Source organism: Mobula hypostoma, chromosome 7, assembly GCF_963921235.1.
Source record: "Mobula hypostoma chromosome 7, sMobHyp1.1, whole genome shotgun sequence".
Taxonomy (NCBI): Eukaryota; Metazoa; Chordata; class Chondrichthyes; order Myliobatiformes; family Myliobatidae; genus Mobula; species Mobula hypostoma.
Window position 1 is genome coordinate 2,120,567 of NC_086103.1, and position 22,374 is coordinate 2,142,940.

At 43.5% G+C, this 22,374-nt stretch overlaps 1 non-coding gene across 1 annotated transcript; it reads right to left on the reverse strand.

Moving 5' to 3' along the window:
- Positions 1-21,652: 21,652 nt before the first annotated feature.
- On the reverse strand, positions 21,653-21,863 carry LOC134349974 (small nucleolar RNA U3). Its single transcript, XR_010018789.1, has one exon. It is a non-coding gene; the product is annotated as a small nucleolar RNA U3 (small nucleolar RNA).
- Positions 21,864-22,374: the final 511 nt, after the last annotated feature.

A 22,374-nucleotide genomic window follows, 5' to 3' on the forward strand; every position in this document is an offset into this window, starting at 1 on the left:
TGTGCCCTGCACCACTCGCGTCGCTACACAACCCCCCCCCCGGATGTCTGTTGTATGCGACCCGGAGGCCATGGTGACCCTCTGACTTACCAGCCGTATCATGAGTCCACATTGCTGCACCGTGGCCAGGTGGATAAAACTCACCGTGCTGCCTGTGTCAAACAGGCAGCTTGTCCTGTGCCCCTCCACCAGGATGTCCATCATTGACCTTGTGAGCTGGTGGGGAGCGCTTTGGTCGAGGGTCACGGAAGCCAGGGTGGGGTCGCTGTCTTGGTCCGGCGCGGTGGGGTGGCCCGTGAGCACCCGTTGGTTGTAGGCGGTGGGAGGAGGCGCTGACCAAGATGGCCGCCCCCTGTCTCGCAGGTGGTGGCGGCATTGAAACACCTTCAATTACTCCAAAAGACTGAGGTTTAGTAAAATACTGAAAGGCTTTTATTCGCTCTACAATATGACCTCCACAGTGAGTGTCTGCCCCTGGACTGAGGGGGAGGGGCAAGGCGAACACCTTTATACAGGACTCTGTGGGAGGAGCCACAGGGGCAGTCAGCAGAGGTGTGTGTCCAGACAGGTAACCGAGTTACAACATATATACATGGTTTACCACAATGTCAGAGGTAACTTTTTGACACAGAGAGTGGTGAATGCATGGAACACCCTTCTAGTGGTAGATACATTAGGGGCATTTAAGAAATTCTTAAGTAGGCACAAGTATGATCGAAAAATGGAGGGCTATGTAAGAGGGAAGGTTTAGATTGATTTTAGATTAGATTTAAAGATTGGGATAACATCATTTGTTGAAGAGTCTGTACTGTGCTATGGTGTTCTATGTTCTGTAGAGTGACTGGAAAAGCATTATATATCTTTGAATTCTTGTATCAGTAAGCAGCTATTTCTAAAAGAATTACCATTATAAATAGTTAATAATTCTAAAAACCTGTACACTAATTTGCTGCTGCCAAGTCTTCTAGATCACGGTACAACGGCTAAGTTAATAGTGGTCCAAAGATCACTTCTCATAGCTTGGGTGTTGTCTCTGAACATTAATAAATAAGCCAGATAAATGAAGATGTGTGTTCTGTCCTTCATAAATTGTTTAATTTGTTAGTGCAGACAAGTTTATAAATGAATGAAGGCAGTTAGAAAGGGGAGGAAAAGGACAAAAAAAGTTCCAGAATCGTGAGGGAAAGAGCAAAAGAATTGTTTGGACATTGGGAACATTAAAGAGAATATTGGGCATGCACAGTGGAGCATTCATCACCTAATGAGAGAGAAAAATTAAGCTAATGTTACAGGTAGATGCCTAACTTCAGAACTATCTTCTTCTAGTAGAAGCAGGAGACATTAGTAATCTGAGACACAACAGGTTCTGCAGAAGTTGGAAATCCTGAGCAACACACTGAAAATGCTGGAGGGACTCAGCAGAGCAAGCAGCATCTATGGAGTGAAATGATCAGTCAATGTTCCGGGACAAGAACCTTCATCAGGACATTAAAGTCACAGAGTTATACATCACCAATTTGGGGTCCATCAGTTCAACAAATCCATTTTGATCATTAGTAATTGCTTTTATTTATTGTCACATGTATATCAAAACATTGAAACATACAGTAAAATGTGTTATCTGAATCAATGACTGGCACAGCCTGAGGATGTGCAGGAGACAGCACAGAAGTGTCACCATGCGTCCAGCAGCAGCAAAGCATGCCAACCACTTACTAATCCCATCTAGCACTTCTGTTGGAACGTGAAAAGACACCAGAGCACCCACGGAAAACTCATAAACTCATGTGGTCACAGGGAGAATGTACAAACTGCTTACAGACAGAAGCAGGAATTCAAAGTACACTTACTATCAAAGTATGCATACAGAATACCACTCTGAGAATCGTTCTCCTGCGGGCAGCCACGGAACAAAGAAACACCATGGAATCCGTTAAAGTAAACATCAAACATTCAACATGCGAGGAAAGAACAACTCGCACAAATGGCAAAAAAGGAGTGAACATCACATAGAATTTAAAATATCGAACATCAGACCTGGAGTCCGGCAGTATTCAGTTCAGCGTTGCACTGCTAGCCCACTGCAGGCCGCAGGGACATTCTTCACTGAAGCGCCCAAATTTGCATCGATTGCCCAGATGAAACCGCTCAAAAAACAGCAAAAACAAAGAGTAGCCAGAATCCAGGAACACATGCAACATCAACTCAAAGTCCCCTAAATCAAGTCCACAGCCTCACCAATCAATCCTTGCAACGTGGGTTCTAGAACTCCTGCACTTTCCCCGGACAGCAGTTAGCGAGCGAGAGAGGAAGATCGGTCAAGCACCAGCAGACTACGCCGCACCTTCTGCCTGTCCTCTCTTCTCATCCTCGTCAACTTCAGCCTTGCTTGACGCCACAGTTGGAGAGAGATAATAGAGTCCACCATGGGCTCGCGCCCCACTTCCAGGCCATCAGGCCGCGCACTCTGCTCCTAACCTCAACAAACTCCTTCAGAATACAGCCAAGCACCAGATCCCTCAATCAGCCCAAAAACGCACCATTAAAATGTAAACCGCAAGTTCCAGTTGCATGCAGCTTAGTGGTGGAATCATATTTGAGAGAAGAATTAAAAGAAGTAAACAAAAAATAGTTTTGTGAACTGTCAGCAGGATATCGCCATTGGCAGCTTTGCTTGCTGGCGCCATCTTGAAGTATATACTCAACCAAACTCTGAACCTCCAAACTTTGGTACTATAAAGAATTACACTAACTGCTATGCTGTTGTGTTGCCTGCCATTCTCTGTGTTAAATATTATCCCTCAGATCCCTTTTCAAAACTTTTCTTCCCTTAGACCAATGCCATATTTTTGAGATTCCTACTGCAGAATAAAGATTATGAATATCTACCTGATCTAAGCCTCTCATAACCTTTTATGGTTTTATCATGTCACTTCTCAGCCTCCTTTGATCCAAGGAAAACAAACTAGGCCTATCCAATCTCTCCCCAAGGTACAAGTTCTCCAGTCCTGACAATATCCTGGTGAATCACGGGTCTGTGATTCTCTTCATTTTCTTCTGTGCAATTGCATTCTTCCTAAAGGATGCAGCATTGATTCCAGAAGCTTCAATATTCCTAGATATATGAAGACATGCTGTTTCTCAAACTTGTACTGGAGCGCAATTGGAGGTGAAAGACAAAGAAGTCAGAAGATCAGAGAAGTAATGGAGTTGATATTGGCATATTATTGAAACATGCACTGAGATACTGCGAAAAGCTTGCCTTACATGCTGTTCAGACAGATCAAATCATTACACAGTGCATTGAGGTAGAAAAAGGTAAAACAAAAACAGAATAGCTACAGAGAAAGTGCAGTGCAGACAGGCAATAAGGTTCAAGATATAATGAGCTAGATTGTGAGGTCGAGAGTCCATTTAATTATACTTGGAAACCATTTGATAGTAGGATGGAGGCTGTCCTTGATATTGGTTGTATGTGCTTTCAGGCTTTTGTATCTTCTGCCTAATGGGAGAGGGAAGAAGATGGGATGTCCGGGGTGGATGGTGTCTTTGAATATAGTGACTACTTTTACTGACACATCGAGAAATATAGACAGAGTCCATGGAGGGGAGGTTGGTTTCTGTGATGTGCTGAATTATGTCCGAAGATAGTATATAATAGACACTGGAAGCTCATAATCACCCTTATGAGCTGAATGGTAATGTTCTGCCAATCATCCTCCCAATCTATCCTTCATAAGCATAAAACACAGTGAATTAAACTGGAAGAAAAATGTAATTGAGAAACATAAAAACATAGAAACATAGAAAATAGGTGCAGGAGTAGGCCATTCGGCCCTTCGAACCTGCACCGCCATTCAGTACGATCATGGCTGATCATCCAACTCAGAACCCTGTACCAACCTTCCCCCCATACCCCCTGATCCCTTTAGCCACAAGGGCCATATCTAACTCCCTCTTAAATATAGCCAATGAACTGGCTTCAACTGTCTCCTGTGGCAGAGAATTCCACAGATTCACCACTCTCTGTGTGAAGTAGTTTTTCCTCATCTCGGTCCTAAAAAGCTTCCCCATTATCCTCAAACTGTGACCCCTCGTTCTGGACTTCCCCAACATCGGGATCAATCTTCCTGCATCTAGCTTGTCCAATCCCTTTAGGATTTTATACGTTTTAATCAGATCACCCCTCAATCTTCTAAATTCCAACGAGTATAAGCCTAGTTCATCCAGTCTTTCATCATATGAAAGTCCTGCCATCCCAGGAATCAATCTGGTGAACCTTCTTTGTACTCCCTCTATGGCAAGGATGTCTTTCCTCAGATTAGGGGACCAAAACTGCAGGCAATACTCCAGGTGTGGTCTCACCAAGGCCTTGTACAACTGCAGTAGTACCTCCCTGCTCCTGTACTCGAATCCTCTTGCTATAAATGCCAGCATACCATTCGCCTTTTTCACCACCTGCTGTACCTGCATGTCCACTTTCAATGACTGGTGTACAATGATACCCAGGTCTCGTTGCACCTCCCCTTTTCCTAATCGGCCACCATTCAGATAATAATCTGCTTTCCTGTTCTAGCCAGCAAAGTGGATAACCTCACATTATCCACATTAAATTACATCTGCCATGAATTGCCCACTCACCTAACCTATCCAAGTCACCCTGCATCCGCTTAGCATCCTCCTCACAGCTAACACTGCTGCCCAGCTTCGTGTCATCCTCAAACTTGGAGATGCTGCATTTAATTCCCTCGTCTAAGTGATTTGCTGATTACTTTGAAGGATTGCATGTTTCAGAATCAGAATCAGGTTTATTATCACTGGCATGTGACGTGAAATTTGTTAACTTAGCAGCAGTTCAATGTAATGCATAATATAGAAGAGAAAATAAATAAATAAACCAATTAATCAATCAATCAATTACTGTATATGGCATTTTGAATAGATTTAAAAATGTGCAAAAAAGCAGAAATACTATATATTGAAAAAGTGAGATCGTGGCCAAGGGTTCAATGTCCAGTTGGAAGGCAGAGGGGTAGAAGCTGTTCCTGAATCGTTGAGTATGTGCCTTCAAGCTTCTGTAACTCCTACCTGATGGTAACAGTGCCCTGGGTGCTGGAGGTCCTTAATAATGGACACTGTCTTTCTGAGACACTGCTCCCTGAAGATTCCTGGGTACGTTTGTAAGGGGGTTTCGATTTTTATGTTACTGCGGAGGCTAATTAAAATGGCGTTTTCGTTACGTTAATCTGGGGAATGCGGCTTTGTTGTGCTTTGACGCTGAGAAAGTTTGCGCTAGCAGCTTATTGTGGTTTAGAGGGTGATAAGAGGGTGCTATTAACCAATTGGGATAGTTGTTATGGTTTTGGTGTATTTGAAAATACTGTTTGCGTGGGGTTTTGGGGCAGAAGGCGGGAGAGCGAGACAGAGGATGGACCAGGTGCTGTGCGTCCTCTAACGGGGTCGGACCCCGAGCGGGACGTTCGGCGAGGAGACGGAGACGGACTCGTGTGGAGCATCTGGTCGACCACCGTTGTTGGTCACAGGCGGCCGGTCGAGGTGGTTCGAGGGGGTCGCAGGGTGAAGAAGAAGGACCTTGAGCTCCAACGGTTTTTGTGCACGAAGAGATTGAACTTTGATAAGTGTGGCGCCTTTTATTTTCCTTTTATATTTTATTCTCTTTTAATTATATAGTTCCAGTAATATCTATAAACTGTAAATCATTTAATTGCATCTGGTGTATTGTCTGTTATTTGGGCGGGGTGGGGTACCTCACACAGCATCCACACAAACTATTACCCAGTTTGGCGGGGCCGAGGCTGTTTCCCGAGACGACAGCGAGCCGAGCGACCCTGAGGGTGACCAGGGGGGCTACACGTTGTAGGCTAGTACCCAAGATGGAGCTGACTAGATTTACAACCCTCTGCAGCTTCTTTCGGTCCTGTGCAGTAGCTTCTCCATACCAGACAGTGATGCAGCCTGTCATAATACTTTCCAGGGTACCTCTATAGAAGTTTTTGAATCTGTTTGTTGACATGCCAAAACTTTTCAAACTACTAATAAAGTATAGCTGTTGTCTTGCCTTCTTCATAACTACATTGATATGTTGGGACCAGGTTAGATCCTCAGAGATTTTGACACCCAGGTACTTGAAAGTGCTCACTCTCTCCACTTCTGATCCCTCTATGAGGGTTGGTATGTGTTCCTTCATCTTACCCTTCCTGAAGTCCACAATCAGCCCTTTCCTCTTACTGATATTGAGTGCCAGGTTGTTGCTGTGGCACCACTCCACTAGTTGGCATATCTCACTCCTGTACACCCTCTCGTCACCAGCTGAGATTCTACCAGCAATGGTTGTATCGTCAGCAAATTTGTAGATGGTATTTGAGCTATCTTGGTGATATGACTCACTAAACTTATAGTCTTATGTAATTCACATTGTATTGCGCCAGGTTTCTTAGGAAGAGTGATTAAGCACTGATTTTTTCATTTCTTCTGGTGTTATTCCAGTCTCAAAAATGTCATTGATTAAATCAGTAAGTTTTTCAATTCCATAATCTGCAAGGGCAATAATTTATTCTATTACTAATTCATCAGGACCTGCTGCCATTCCTTTCTTCGTCTTATTTATTACATTATGAACTTCAGATTTTACAATATTTTAATTTTAAATTATAAAAATTATAAAAATTTTAAGTTTTAAAATTCTAAGAACTTTGATGACAAGAGCTAAAAGTAAGATACAAGCTGAAAAAGGTAAAGAACAATATGGCTTTGTGAAAGACAAAGGTACAAGAAACACAATATTGATGTTAAGGATACTATCAGAACGAACTATTGAAGTGAAAAAAGATTGTTTGTTTTATCAACTACACAAAAGCATTTGGTAAAGTGAAGCACACTAAGTTATTTGAAATATTACAGAAAACTCTAGATCTAGATTTGAAAGACCTCTGCCTAATCAGAAATCTGTACTGGGAACAAACTGCTGCTGTAAGAATAGATGCAGAAGTGAATCAGTATATGAAAATCAAGAGAGACATTAGACAGGGGTGTGCTTTCTCCCCTGATTCATTTAATGTGTACAGTGAAACAATATTACAAAAATTAAGAGACATCTTGGGAATCAAAGTTGGTGGTGAAAACATCGATAATTTCAGATATGCAGATGACACTGTGTTAATTGCAAGTACGGAGGAAGAACTACAAGACTTAATTGATATAATTGTTGAAGAAAGTGCAAAAATGGATCTATCTATCAATTGTAAAAAGACAGAATGTATCGTGATATCCAGAAAGAAGGTGAATCCTATCTGCAGGCTGAGAATAAATGGGGAAGACATAAAACAAGTAAAGAAATTTTGCTACTTAGGAAGCTGGGTGACATCAGATGGCAGGTGCGATATGGACATCAAAAGAAGAATAGGGATGGCAAAAGACACCTTTACGAGAATGAAGAGTATACTTACCAATACTAAACTAGGCATGACAACCTGCCTCAGAGTACTGAAATGTTACGTTTATCCAGTTATGTTATATGGCTCAGAATGTTGGACAATATCTAGTAACATGAAGAAACGAATTGAAGCAGCAGAGATGTGGTTTTTGAGGAGGATGCAAAGAATATCATGGACAAAACGAATATCTAACGAGGATATCATGAACAGAGCAAACACATAAAGAGAAGTAATGTATGAGATCATGAAAAGGCAACGTAACTTCATTGGACATGTGATTAGGAAAGAGGAGTTAGAATGCATGGTAATTATGGGATTGAAGGGAAGAAAGCAAGAGGAAGAGAAAGACAAATGATGATGGAGACAGCAGCCAGAGAACTGGAAATAACTACCAATGAATTGATCCACTTGACCCGAAACAGGAGTGTGTGGGCCATGGCAGTCAAAGCTCAAACTGGGCATGGCACCTGATGATGATGATGATTTGAGCTATGCCTAGCCACGTAGTCATGTGTATATAGAGAGTAGAGCAGTGGGCTAGGCACACACCCCTGAGGTGCACCAGTGTTGATTGTCAGTGAGGAGGATATGTTGTCACTAATCTGCACAGATTGTGGTCTTCTGTTTAGGAAGTCGAGGATCCAATTGCAGAGGGAGGTACAGAGGTCCAGGTTCTGCACTTCTCAATCAGGATTGTGAGAATGGTGGTATTAAGTGCTGAGCTATGATAGGGGACTCGATAGTTAGAGGTACAGACAGGAGGTTCTGTGGTTGTGACAGAGAATCTAGGATGGTTTGTTGCCTCCCGGGTGCCAGGGTCAAGGATGTCTCTGATTGCTTGCATGACATTCTGAAGTAGGAGGGTGATCTGCCAGATGTCATGGTGCACATCGGTACAAATGACATAGCAAGAAAGAGTGAGGAGGTCCTGGAGAGTGAGGATAGAGAGCTTGGTAGGAAGTTGAAAAACAGGACCTCAAGGGTGGTAATCTCAGGATTGCTACCTGTGCCATGTGCCAGTGAGGGTAAGAAAAGGATGCTCTGGAGAATGAACAAGTGGCTGAGGAACTGGTGTAGGGGGCAGGCTTTCAGATTTCAGGATCATTGGGACCTCTTCTGGGGCAGGTGGGACCTGTACAAGAGAGACAGGTTACACTTGAACTACAAGGGGACCAATATCCTTTCAGGGAGGTTTGTTAGTGCTATTGGGGAGGCTTTAAACTAGATTTGCAGGGGGATGGGAACCAGAGTGCCAGAGCTGACAGTGGGGCTGGGGTGAAAATAAATGATGTTAAAAGTTCAAGCAAATCCGCAAATAGAAAGGTTGTGAGTGGTGGTAAAAATCTTCTGAGGTGTTTCAATGCTAGGAGTATTGCAGGGAAGGCAGATGAGTTGAGGGCGTGGATTGACACATGGAATTATGACGTTATAGCAATTAGTGATACTTGGCTACAGGAGGGGCAGAACTGGCAGCTTAATATTCCAGGGTTCCGATGTTTCAGATGTGATCGAGGCAGAGGAATGAAAGGTGGTGGGGTAGCATTGCTTGTCAGGGAAAATGTTACGGCAGTGCTCAGGCAGGACAGATTAGAGGACTTGTCTACTGAGTCCTTATGGGTGGAGCTGAGAAACAGGAAAGGTATGGCCACATTAGTGGGGTTGTATTATAGACCACCCAATAGTCAGTGAGAATTGGAGGAGCAAATCTGCAGAGAGATAGCAGGCAACTGCAGGAAACATAAAGTTGTGGTGGTAGGGGATTTTAATTTTCCACATATTGATTGGGACTCTCATACTGTTAGGGGTCTAGATGGGTTAGAGTTTGTAAAATGTGTTCAGGAAAGTTTTCTAAATCAATATATAGAGGTACCAACTAGAGAGGATGCAATATTAGATCTCCTATTAGGGAACGAGTTAGGACAAGTGACGGAAGTGTGTTTAGAGGAGCACTTTGGTTCAAGTGATCATAACACTATTAGTTTCAACTTGATCATGGATAAAGATAGATCTGGTCCTAGGGTTGAGGTTCTGAACTGGAAGGAGGCCAAATTTGAAGAAACGAGAAAGGATCTAAAAAGCATGGATTGAGACAGGTTGTTCTCTGGCAAAGATGTGATTGGTAAGTGGGAGGCCTTCAAAGGAGAAATTTTGAGAGTGCAGAGCTTGTATGTTCCTGTCAGGATTAAAGGCAAAGTGAATAGGAATAAGGAACCTTGGTTCTCAAGGGATATTGCAACTCTGATAAAGAAGAAGAGAGAGTTGTATGACATGTATAGGAAACAGGGAGTAAATAAGGTGCTTGAGGAGTATAAAAAGGGCAAGAAAATACTTAAGAAGGAAATCAAAGGGGCTAAAAGAAGACATGAGGTTGCCTTGGCCGTCAAAGTGAAGGATAATCCAAAAAGCTTTTACAGGTATATTAAGAGTAAAAGGATTGTAAGGGATAAAATTGGTCCTCTTGAAGATCAGAGTGGTCGGCTATGTGTGGAACCAAAATAAATGGGGGAGATCTTAAATGGGGTTTTTTTGTGTCTGTATTTACTAAGGAAGCTGGCATGAAGTCTATGGAATTAAGGGAAACAAGTAGTGAGATCATGGAAACTGTACAGATTGAAAAGGAGGAGGTGCTTGCTATCTTGAGCCAAATTAAAGTGGATAAATCCCCAGGACCTGACAGGGTACCCCTCAGACCTTGAAGGAGACTAGTGTTGAAATTGCAGGGGCCCTGGCAGATATATTTAAAATGTCAGTGTCTACGGTTGAGATGCCAGAGGATTGGAGAATGGCTCATGTTGTTCCGTTGTTTAAAAAAGGATCGAAAAGTAGTCCAGGAGATTATAGGCCGGTAAGTTTGACATCGGTAGTGGGTAAGTTATTGGAGGGAGTACTAAGAGACAGAATCTACAAGCATTTGGATAGACAGGGACTTATTAGGGAGAGTCAACATGGCTTTGTGCGTGGTAGGTCATGTTTGACCAATCTACTGGAGTTTTTCGAGGAGGTTACCAGGAAATTGGATGAAGGGAAGGCAGTGGATGTTGTCTACATGGACTTCAGTAAGGCCTTTGACAAGGTCCTGCATGGGAGGTTAGTTAGGAAAATTCAGCCGCTAGGTATACATGGAGAGGTGGTAAATTGGATTAGACATTGGCTCAATGGAAGAAGCCAAAGAGTGGTAGTAGAAGATTGCTTCTCAGAGTGGAGGCCTGTGACTAGTGGTGTGACACAGGGATCAATGCTGGGTCCATTGTTATTTGTGTTCTATATCAATGATCTGAATGATAATGTGGTAAATTGGATCAGCAAATTTGCTGATGATACAAAGATTGGAGGTGTAGTGGACAGTGAGGAAGGTTTTCAATGCTTGCAGAGGGATTTGGACCAGCTGGAAAAATGGGCTGAAAAATGGCAGATGGAGTTTAATACAGACGAGTGTGAGGTATTGCACTTTGGAAGGACAAACCAAGGTAGAACATACAGGGTAAATGGTAAAGCATTGAGGAATGCAGTAGAACAGAGGGATCTGGGAATACAGATACAAAATTCCCTAAAAGTGGCGTCACTGGTAGATAGGGTCGTAAAGAGAGCTTTTGGTACATTGGCCTTTATTAATCAAAGTACTGAGTATAAGTGCTGGAATGTTATGATGAGGTTGTATGAGGCATTGGTGAGGCCGAATCTGGAGTATTATGTTCAGTTCTGGTCACCAAATTACAGGAAGGATATAAATGAGGTTGAAAGAGTGCAGAGAAGGTTTACAAGAATGTTGCCAGGACTTGAGAAACTCAGTTACAGAGAAAGTTTGAATAGGTTGGGACTTTATTCCCTGGAGCATAGAAGAATGAGGGGAGATTTGATAGAAGTATATAAAATTATGATGGGTATAGATAGAGTGAATGCAAGTAGGCTTTTTCCACTGAGGCAAGGGGAGAAAAAAAACAGAGGACATGGGTTAAGGGTGAAGGGAGAAAAGTTTAAAGGGAACATTAGCGGGGGCTTCTTCACACAGAGAGTGGTGGGAGTATGGAATGAGCTGCCAGACGAGGTGGTAAATGCGGGTTCTTTTTTAACATTTAAGAATAAATTGGACAGATAGATGGATGGGAGGTGTATGGAGGGATATGGTCCGTGTGCAGGTCAGTGGGACTAGGCAGAAAATGGTTCGGCACAGCCAAGAAGGGCCAAAAGGCCTGTTTCTGTGCTGTAGTTTTCTGTGGTTTTCTATGGTTTCTAACAGCATCCTGACATAGGTATTTGTGTTTTCCAGGTGCTCTGAAGCCGTGTGGAGAGCCATTGAGATTGCATTTGCCGTTGATCTATTGTGGCGATAGGAAAATTGCAATTGGTCCAAGTCCGTACTGAGGCAGGAGTTCAGCCTAGTCATGACCAACCTCTCCAAGCATTTCATCACTGTCGATGTGAGTGCTACTGAACAATAGACATTAAAACAGCTCATATTATTTTTCGTAGGCACTGGTGTAATTGTTGCCTTTTTGAAGCAAGTGGGAATTTCCGCCCGCAGCAGTGAGAGGTTGAAAATGTCCTTGAATACTTCCGCTATTTGGTTGCCATTGGTTTTTATAGCCTTACCAGGTACTCCATCAGGACCTTCCGCCTTGTGAGAATTTATTCTCTTTAAAGACAGCCTAACATTGGCCTCTGAGACAGAGATCACAGGGGCATCAAGTGCAGCAGAGATCTTCACAGCTGTAGTTTTGTTTTCTCTTTCAAAGCAGGCATAGAAGGCGTGGAGTTCATCTGGTAGTGTATCATTCCTGCCATTCATGCTATTGGGTTTCACTTTGTAGGAAGTAATGTCTTGTAAACCCTGCCAGAGTAGCCGTGCATCCAACGTCGCCTCCAACCTTGTTCGGAACTGTCTCTTTGCTCTTGAAATAGCCCTCCACAAATCTTGCCTGGTTTTCTGGTACAGGCCTCGGTCAGCAGAGGGAATGTCACAGATCTCGCCTTCAGGAGGTACCTTCTGGTTCATCCATGGCCTTTGGTTTGGGAATGTACAGTAAGTCTTTGTAGGCACACACTCATCCACACAGGTTTTAATGAAGTCGGTAACAACTGCAACATACTCATCAAGGTTCAAAGAAGAATCCCTGATTACAGTCTAGTCCATCGGTTCAAAGCAGTCCTGTAGGCACTCCTGTGCTTCCCTTGTCCTTACCTTCTTGGTCCTCACTACTGGTGCTGCGGTCTTAAGTCTCTCCCTATACTCAGGGAGTAGAATTACAGTCAGATGATCAGACTTCCCGAAGTGAGGGCATGGAATATCACGGTCGGCATTCTTGATGGTTGTGTAGCAATGGTTCAGTGTTTTGTTTCCTCTGGTATTGTCAGTGATCTGTTGATGGTAATTGCTTAGTGATTTTTTCAGACTGGCATGGTTAAAATCTTCCAAAACGATGGTGAAGGTGTTAAGGTGTGCTGTTTCGTGCATGTTGATCCCATTGCTCAGATCATCTAAAGCCTGATTGACTTTGGCCTGTGGTGGTATGCATACTGCTACCAAAATGGCCCTGGAGAACTCCCATGGTAGTTGAAAAGTTTGGCACTTCACTGCTAGATATTCCAGGTCTGGTGAGCAGAATTGGGATGGCACTGATATATTTGTGCACTAAGAAGAGTTGATCATGAGGCATACTCCTCCACCAATGGACTATATGAAGACTTGAGATAAAATGGAAGTTTTACATCTTTTGTATTTGTATGAGAAAGTCAAATCAAATCAAATTCATATCAAATTCAATTATCATTCAAACATTAATCAATACAACCATATAAAACAATGGCCCTCTGGGGCCAAGGCACAAAACATTCACAGCATATTCAAAGTAGCAAACAAAAAAAGCATACGTACAAATCCCGAGTCCCTCTGTGACACGTCCCACAAATCGATGGTACAGTTCTTTGCAATGCACAGACACATGCAATCCAACCTGTCACTCCACCAATCCAACACTGCAGGGCAGCAGCGATGGGAGCGGCCAGACCCCATTGGAGCATGGACACCACGCTATACTGTTCCTGGCATCTCCTCGCCTGGACTGAAGCTGCAGGCAAGCTCACTGCTTGAAGCCTAAACCTCACTACAACCGAGGCCACACACCTGCCACAACATCTGTTGCACCACCAAACAGGAGAAACAAGCTTGCGGCATCTTACGTTATCAATGTCCAACAGGGTTTTGTGATCATAAGAGAAATATCCAAGACAACCACCCACAGCGCTGCACACTGGCTTTGTGGACCAAACATGATGCTCCCCTACATCAGGCAGCCACACAGTCTGCACCAAGTCTATCTTCTCCGACGCCAAGGTCAGCTCCTCCAACACGCAACAGACAGGAAGGCCCTACAATGCGTAGTTAAAACAGCCCGGGGCATCATTGGCACCAGCTCCCATCAGGGACATTGTACAGAAAGGTGCCAGAAAAAGGGCAGCAATATCATGAAAGATCTCACCCACTCTGCTTACGGATTGGGTTGTCCCACCCCCATCAGGGAAGAGATTGTGCAGCATCCATGCCAGGACCACCAGACTCAAAAATAATTACTTCCCCCAAGCCATCAGGTTGATCAACACCTCCTAAAAACAAGAAATTCTGCAGATGCTGGAATTCCAAAGTAATACACACATATTACTGGAAAAACCTGGCAGGTCAAGCAGCACCTATGGAAAAGAGTAAGCTGTTGATGTTTCGGACCGAGAAACTTCAGCTTCTGCAGGACAGAAAAGGGAGGGGGAATACACCAGAATTAAAAGTGGTGTGACAGGCAGGAAGATAGCTAGATGGTGAAGCCAAGTGAGGGGGAAGATAATGGACTGGAGAGGAAGGAATTCGATTGGAGAGGACAGTGGACCATAAGAGAAAGGAAAGGAGAAGGGGACTCAACACTTAAGACAATAAGATTTAGGAGCAAAAGTAGGCCATTTGGCCCTTTGAGTCTGCTCCACCATTCAATCACGGGCTGATCCACTTCATCCAGTCATCCCCACTACCCTGCTTTCACCCCATACCCTTTGATGCCCTGGCTAATCAAGAACCTATCTATCTCTGCCTTAAATTCACCCAATGACTTGGCCTCCACAGCCACTTGTGTCAACAAATTCCACAAATTTACCACCTTCTGACTAAAGTAATTTCTCTGCATCTCAGTTCTAAAAGGATGTCCTTCAATCCTGAAGTCGTGCTTTCTTGTCCTAGAATCCTCTACCATAGGAAATAATTTTGCCATATCTAATCTGTTCAGGCCTTTTAACATTTGGTATGTTTCTATGAGATCCCCCCTCATTCTCCTGAACTCCAGGGAATACAGCCCAAGAGCTGCCAGGCATTCCTCATATGATAACCCACTCATTCCTGGAATCATTCTCGTGAATCTTCTCTGAACCCTCTCTAATGTCAGTATATCCTTTCTAAAATAAGGAGCCCAAAACTGCACACAATACTCCAAGTGTGGTCTCACGAGTGCCTTATAGAGCCTCAATATCACATCCCGGCTCTTATATTCTATGCCTCTAGAAATGAATGTCAACATTGCTTTCGCCTTCTTCATAACTGACTCAACACTCACAACACGCTGGAGGAGATCAGCAGGTAGGGCAGCATCTGTGGAAAAGATTGGTCGACGTTTCGGGCCGGAACCCTTCGTCAGGACTGTAGAGGGAAGGGGCAGAGGCCCTATAAAGAAGGTGGGGGGAGATTGGGAAGGAGAAGGCTGGTAGGTTCCAGGTGAAAAACCAGTAAGGGGAAAGATAAAGGGGTGGGGGAGGGGAAGCAGGGAGGTGATAGGCAGGAAAGGTGAAGAAGGATTAGGGGGAAACACAATGGGTAGTAGAAGGAGGAGGAACCATGCGAGAGGTGATAGGCAGGTGGGGGGGGAGCAGAGTGACATAGAGACAGAAGAAGGGAAGGGAGGTAATTACCGGAAGTGGGAGAATTCTATTTTCATACCAAGGGGCTGGAGACTACCTAGACCAGTGGTCCCCAACCACTGGGCCGCGGACCGGTACCGGGCCGCAAAGCATGTGCTACCGGGCCACGACCAAACGATATGATTTGGCGATATGAGTCAGCTGCACCTTTCCTCGTTCCCTGTCACGCAATGTTGAGCTTGAACGCACGCGAGGTCATTACCCGCGCGTCATCCATATCAGCGCGGGAAGGAGATCAACTCCTCGAGCTTGCAAATGACAGTGGGCTGAAAAGTATGTTTGACACAACATCTCTGCTGGCATTCTGGATCAAAGTCAAGGCTGAATATGCTGAGATAGCCACAAAAGTACTGAAAACGTTGCTTCCATTTCCAACATATCTCTGCAATGAATGCAACGAAAACTAAATTGCAGAATAGACTGGACATTAGGAACCAACTTCGAGTATCACTGTCTCCCGTCACCCCTCGATAGGACCGTCTCATTGCAGGAAAACAAGTATTCAGCCCAGGGCTCCCACTGATTCAGCGATATTGGTGCGTTGCAATGATTTTATATGTTCATACGGGGAAAATATGCTCTGTGTGTTTAATATCCAAACGTTACTTAAAATGTTATGATGCTATTGACTTATAAATGACTTATATAACCATATAACAATTACAGCACGGAAACAGGCCATCTTGGCCCTTCTAGTCCGTGCCGAGGGCTAGTCTCAGCTAGCCCCACTGACCTGCACTCAGCTCACAACCTTCCATTCCTTTCCTGTCCATATACCTATCCAATTTTTCTTTAAATGATAATATCGAACTTGCCTCTACCACTTCTACTGGAAGTTCGTTCAACACTTACTTCAAGCTCCTCTGTCCTCCCCTGATAATTGACTTATCACTATATTCATGCGAGCAAAATATGTGCTGTGTGTTTAATATTGAATTCATTAGAGAAACCCTTTTAGAAACAAAATTGAGTGTATTAGCCACTTATCACCTATATTCCGGCTGTGATTCACACCGCCCCCCCGTACAGAATCGCCAAAAACGATTTGTAGAGGAAAATAATCGGCACGTACATGCATGCGCACTGGTGCCCCTGCAAGGCTTCATGGTCATTGTAGTCTTTCACGGGGTAAACACAACGTATTTGACTGCTACTCTTGTCTGTTGACAACCCTACCCCCCCAACCCCTAGGTCGGCCGGTCCGCAAAAATATTGTCAATATTAAACTGGTCCGCAGTGCAATAAAGGTTGGAGACCCCTGACCTAGACGGTATATGAGGTGTTGCTGCTCTAACCTGAGTTTAGCCTCATCATGGCAGTAGAGGAGGCCATGTATGGACATAACTGAATGGGAGTAGGAAGCAGAGTTGAGCACCTCCACTCTGTCTGCCACAACAGACAGGATCTCCCAGTAGCCACCCACTTCAACTCTGCTTCTCATTAGAGAATCATGGTCTGATCGGGAACAGTCAGCATGGCTTTGTGAAGGGCAGATTGTGTCTAACAAACCTGATAGAGTTCTTTGAGGAGGTGACCAGGCATATAGATGAGGGTAGTGCAGTGGATGTGATCTATATGGATTTTAGTAAGGCATTCGACTAGGTTCCACACGGTAGGCTTATTCAGAAAGTTAGAAGGCATGGGATCCAGGGAAGTTTGGCCAGGTGGATTCAGAACTGGCTTGCCTGCAGAAGGCAGAGGGTGGTGGTGGAGGGAGTACATTCAGATTGGAGGATTGTGACTAGTGGTGTCCCACAAGGATCTGTTCTGGGACCTCTACTTTTTGTGATTTTTATTAACGACCTGGATGTGGGGGTAGAAGGGTGGGTTGGCAAGTTTGCAGACGACACAAAGGTTGGTGGTGTTGTAGATAGTGCAGAGAGACATTGATAGGATGCAGAAGTGGGCTGAGAAGTGGCAGATGGAGTTCAACCCGGAGAAGTGTGAGGTGGTACACTTTGAAAGGACAAACTCCAAGGCAGAGTACAAAGTAAATGGCAGGATACTTGGTAGTGTGCAGGAGCAGAAGGATCTGGGGGTACATGTCCACAGATCCCTGAAAGTTGCCTCACAGGTGGATAGGGTAGTTAAGAAAGCTTATGGTGTGTTAGCTTTCATAAGTTGAGGGATAGAGTTTAAGAGTTGTGATGTAATGATGCAGCTCTATAAAACTCTGGTTAGGCCACACTTGGAGTACTGTGTCCAGTACTGGTCACCTCACTATAGGAAGGATGTGGAAGCATTGGAAAGGGTACAGAGGAGATTTACCAGGATGCTGCCTGGTTTAGAGAGTATGTACTATGATCAGAAATTAAGGGAGCTAGGGCTTTACTCTTTGGAGAGAAGGAGGATGAGGGGAGGCATGATAGAGGTGTACAAGATAATAAGAGGAATAGATAGAGTGGATAGCCAGCACCTCTTCCCCAGGGCACCACTGCTCAATACAAGAGGACATGGCTTCAAGGTAAGGGGTGGGAAGTTCAAGGGGGATATTAGAGGAAGGTTTTTTACTCAGAGAGTGGTTGGTGCGTGGAATGCACTGCCTGAGTCAGTGGTGGAGGCAGATACACTAGTGAAGTTTGAGAGACTATTAGACAGGTATATAGAGGAATTTAAGGTGGGGGTTTATATGGGAGGCAGGGTTTGAGGGACAGCACAAGATTGTGGGCCGAAGGGCCTGTACTGTTCTGTACTATTCTATGTTCTATGTTTTATACCACGACATATGCATCACTTAGTGTCACTTTCCAGACAATCAGCCTTTTGTCTATAATAGTTAATTGTACATTGCATTTTATAGCATTGCCTTTATATTCATTGTGGTTTATTTTGTTTTTTATTGTGTTCTTTTTGTTCTCTTTTGGACTCGTGGACTGAAGAATGATCAATGAGCAATCTTGAGTTTTGTTCCACACACACTGAAGGAAGTGTTGTACAGCATAGAAGTAGCTCCTTCAGCCAATCATGTCTATGCCAACCATTGTTCCCATTCCTACTTGTCCGCCATATTTCCAGAGCTCTCTGTGCTCTGCATATTCAAGTACCTGTCCAGATGCCTCTTACAGGTTATTGTTCCTGCCACTAGCACCTCTTCAGACAGCTCCTTCTTGATACAGGTTGAGCACCTCGTATCCAAAATTCCAAGTCCAAAACCTCCGAAATCTGTTTTTTTTTTGCGTGCTGACATGAAATCACAAATGGAAAATTCCGGAAGACACTGGGGAAGTTCCCAAGGATGTGCAGGTTTCTGTACACCACAGGCAATTCTGAGAAGTGCCCTCACTTGTGTAATGAGCAGAACTTAATGAAAAATAGAAAAAATTACTGAATAATGTGATAAATGTCGATCTCGATCCTGTATTGTCAGCGTTGGAGTGAACATGTACTGCTTAATAGTATACTGATTATGAAACACGCAAAAATCTATCAGAATGAACAGAACATTGAAGGTAGTTATGAATATTCAGCAGGCTGGTTGCAGAATATTAAGAAAAGGCATTAAATTTTTAAAGCATCTGCTGATCACAAAGATCTAGCACCAATACAAGTCTACAATGCCGATTATTTTTATAATTTACATAGAACCTAAAAAAAAGTAAAATACAAATACAATGTACTGTAATCTTTCACTCAAAGCATGGCATTATCAGTGGAGACTGAAAGCCTGCTGTTGTTTGTTGTTGAACAGCAGATTCAGGTATTCTCCCGATGCTTCTGTGCTACTCTGTTACCCTGACAAATTATATTGATGGTATGTACAGTGTAATAACTTTTACTGCTAAGTACAGATGTGTGCTGAATAAGTGTAAGACAAAAGCTGCTTACTGGAAGCAAATAAATTCAGATTTGGAAATGATGGTGATCCAGAGATATCTCGTTACATTTTCTATAATCTGAAAAAATCTGAATTCCGAAACACTTCCAGCCCTTGCAGTTTCGGATAAGAAGTACTCAGCCTGTTCTAACTGCTATTGAATTGAAGATTAGCTTTCTTTGTGACATGTACATTGAAGCGTGAAGTGAAATGTATTGGTTGCATCAAATCAAATCAGCAAGGATTATGTTGGGCAGCCCACAAGTGTTGTCACACTTCTGGTGCCAACATAGCATGCCCACAACTCACTAACCCTCACCGTACATTGGTGCCAACATAGCATGCCCACAACTCACTAACCCTCACTGTACATTGGTGCCAACATAACATGCCCACAACTCACTAACCCTCACTGTACATTGGTGCCAACATAGCATGCCCACAACTCACTAACCCTCACTGTACATTGGTGCCAACATAACATGCCCACAACTCACTAACCCTCACTGTACATTGGTGCCAACACAACATGCCCACAACTCACTAACCCTCACTGTACATTGGTGCCAACATAACATGCCCACAACTCACTAACCCTCACTGTACATTGGTGCCAACATAGCATGCCCACAACTCACTAACCCTCACTGTACATTGGTGCCAACATAACATGCCCACAACTCACTAACCCTCACTGTACATTGGTGCCAACACAACATGCCCACAACTCACTAACCCTCACTGTACATTGGTGCCAACATAACATGCCCACAACTCACTAACCCTCACCGTACATTGGTGCCAACATAACATGCCCACAACTCACTAACCCTCACCGTACATTGGTGCCAACATAACATGCCCACAACTCACTAACCCTCACCGTACATTGGTGCCAACATAGCATGCCCACAACTCACTAACCCTCACCGTACATTGGTGCCAACATAACATGCCCACAACTCACTAACCCTCACCGTACATTGGTGCCAACATAGCATGCCCACAACTCACTAACCCTCACCGTACATTGGAATGTAGGAAGAAAATGTGGAGCATCCAAGCGGTCATTGGGAGAATGTACTAACTCCTTACAGAGAGCAGTGGGAAGCGAACCCTGATCTTACGACTGGCGTAATAGTGTTGACGCTAATAGCTGCCCATGTTTGTGGAACATGTACATCTTATATCCTCTTCAAACTTCCTCCACCTCATTGTATGCCTTTATTGTCTTTTTTTAAAATCTGTTATCTTCTTCACATATTCGGATGTCCCCCCTGCCCCGTAGATCCTCAGAGTCGACTTATAGCAGAGGCTAAGAGTTAGTTACTTTGACCTCATCCAGAGGAGCTTATCTGTCAGGTCCCTCAGGAAGAAGGTCCCTTTTGAGGAGAATGTCAATTGCTATATTTAAAATGGGAACCACCTCTCCAACTTACTTTGCTAATCATTGCCTGATTCACCAAGTTTAAATCGAGAAGTTAGAAAAGTTTGTGATGAGTTCCCATACAATTATAGGCAGCATAGTTGCGTAATGGTTAGCATAATCAGTTTATGGTCCCAATGATGACTAATTGAGGTTCTTACTCACCGTTGTCTGTAAAGAGTTTGTACATTCTCACCTTGACCACATAGGTTTAGAGTCATAGAGTTATAGAAAAGTACTGCACAGGTACAGGCCCTTTGGCCCACCGAGTCCATGCAAACCACTAAATGGCTTACTCCCATCGACCTGTGCCCGCTTTCCTCCAGGTGCTGTGGTTTCCTCCCACATTCCAAAGCTGTAGGGTTAGGATTGTAGTTATAAGTTGTGGATATTCTATGCTGATGCCAAAAACATAGTGACATATATGGGCTGCCCCCAACAAAATCCTCGTTGATTTGATTCAACACAAAAGGCTTACTTTACTGTACGTTTCAATGTTTTGAGGTATATGTGGCAAATAAATCTAATCTAATCTTTAAATCTATAATCTTTCAATAACTGAGGCAGCAGAGACTGCAGAAGCCGGAATCTTGAGCAACAAACGATCTTCTGAAAGAACTCAACAGGTTAAGCAGCATCTTTCGTAATTTTTTTTTACAAAACCACAACAATTTATTCACTCACAAAATACTTAAAATGATCAGGGATTTACAATCATTTTTCAATTGATAGTAACTATATTTTAATTTGACAATTTCAAATTAAGATGTACTTTTATTTTTTATTGAGATACAGCGTGAAATAGGCCTTCCTGCAATCCCCCGATTTAATCCTAGCCCAATCACGGGACAATTTACAATGACCAATTAACCCAACTGGTATATCTGTGGACTTTGGGAGGAAACTGGAGCATCTGGAGGAAACTCACCCGGTCACGGGGAGAATGTACAAACTCCTTACAATCATCTATAAAATATTCAATTCCACTGTTCGTGGATATCCTGCACTACCACTGCTTTTTCTCCCTCCACAAATCCCACAACGAGAGAAGGGAATGGTCATCAATGGTCACAGGCCAATGCATAAAACAACATGTGAAAACAGCTTTGTACTCAGGAGAAAATACTGCAGTTCCTCATCATGGTTATGGAGACCGAACTTTTTAGTATAGGATTTTACTGACACAGACTATAGAAATGATCCTTGAAAACTATTGCAGGCTTCCAACGTGAAACACTGACAGATCCTTTCTTGCCATAGATACTGCCTGACACACTGAGTTCTTCCAGCAGATTACCCCAGACATTAACTGTTGGACAGATGTAACCCCCTGGTCATTAACGTCACCTCAAAGTCACATATTTTTGCAGACTTCCATTTACCTTGTGAGGGCGATGAAATAAAAAGTAATGCATCCCTGTTGTAAAGAAAAATCCATTCAAAGTTTAATACAGATTCTTAGCTTTCACATTCAGTTTGCTCAAATTCAATTTTCTTATCTCAAATTTTGGTTAATTACTCTCCTGTACTTGTCGTGTATCAGACTGCAACCTTGCTGTTTCTTTCACATTTGTCTGTGTTTTACAAGGCCAAGTTGCTAGCTCAATGCTCAACCCAGCACCAATGGAAAGCAAACAACACACATCAAAGTTGCTGGTGAACGCAGCAGGCCGGGCAGCATCTCTAGGAAGAGGTACAGTCGACGTTCTGGGCTGAGACCCTTCATTAGG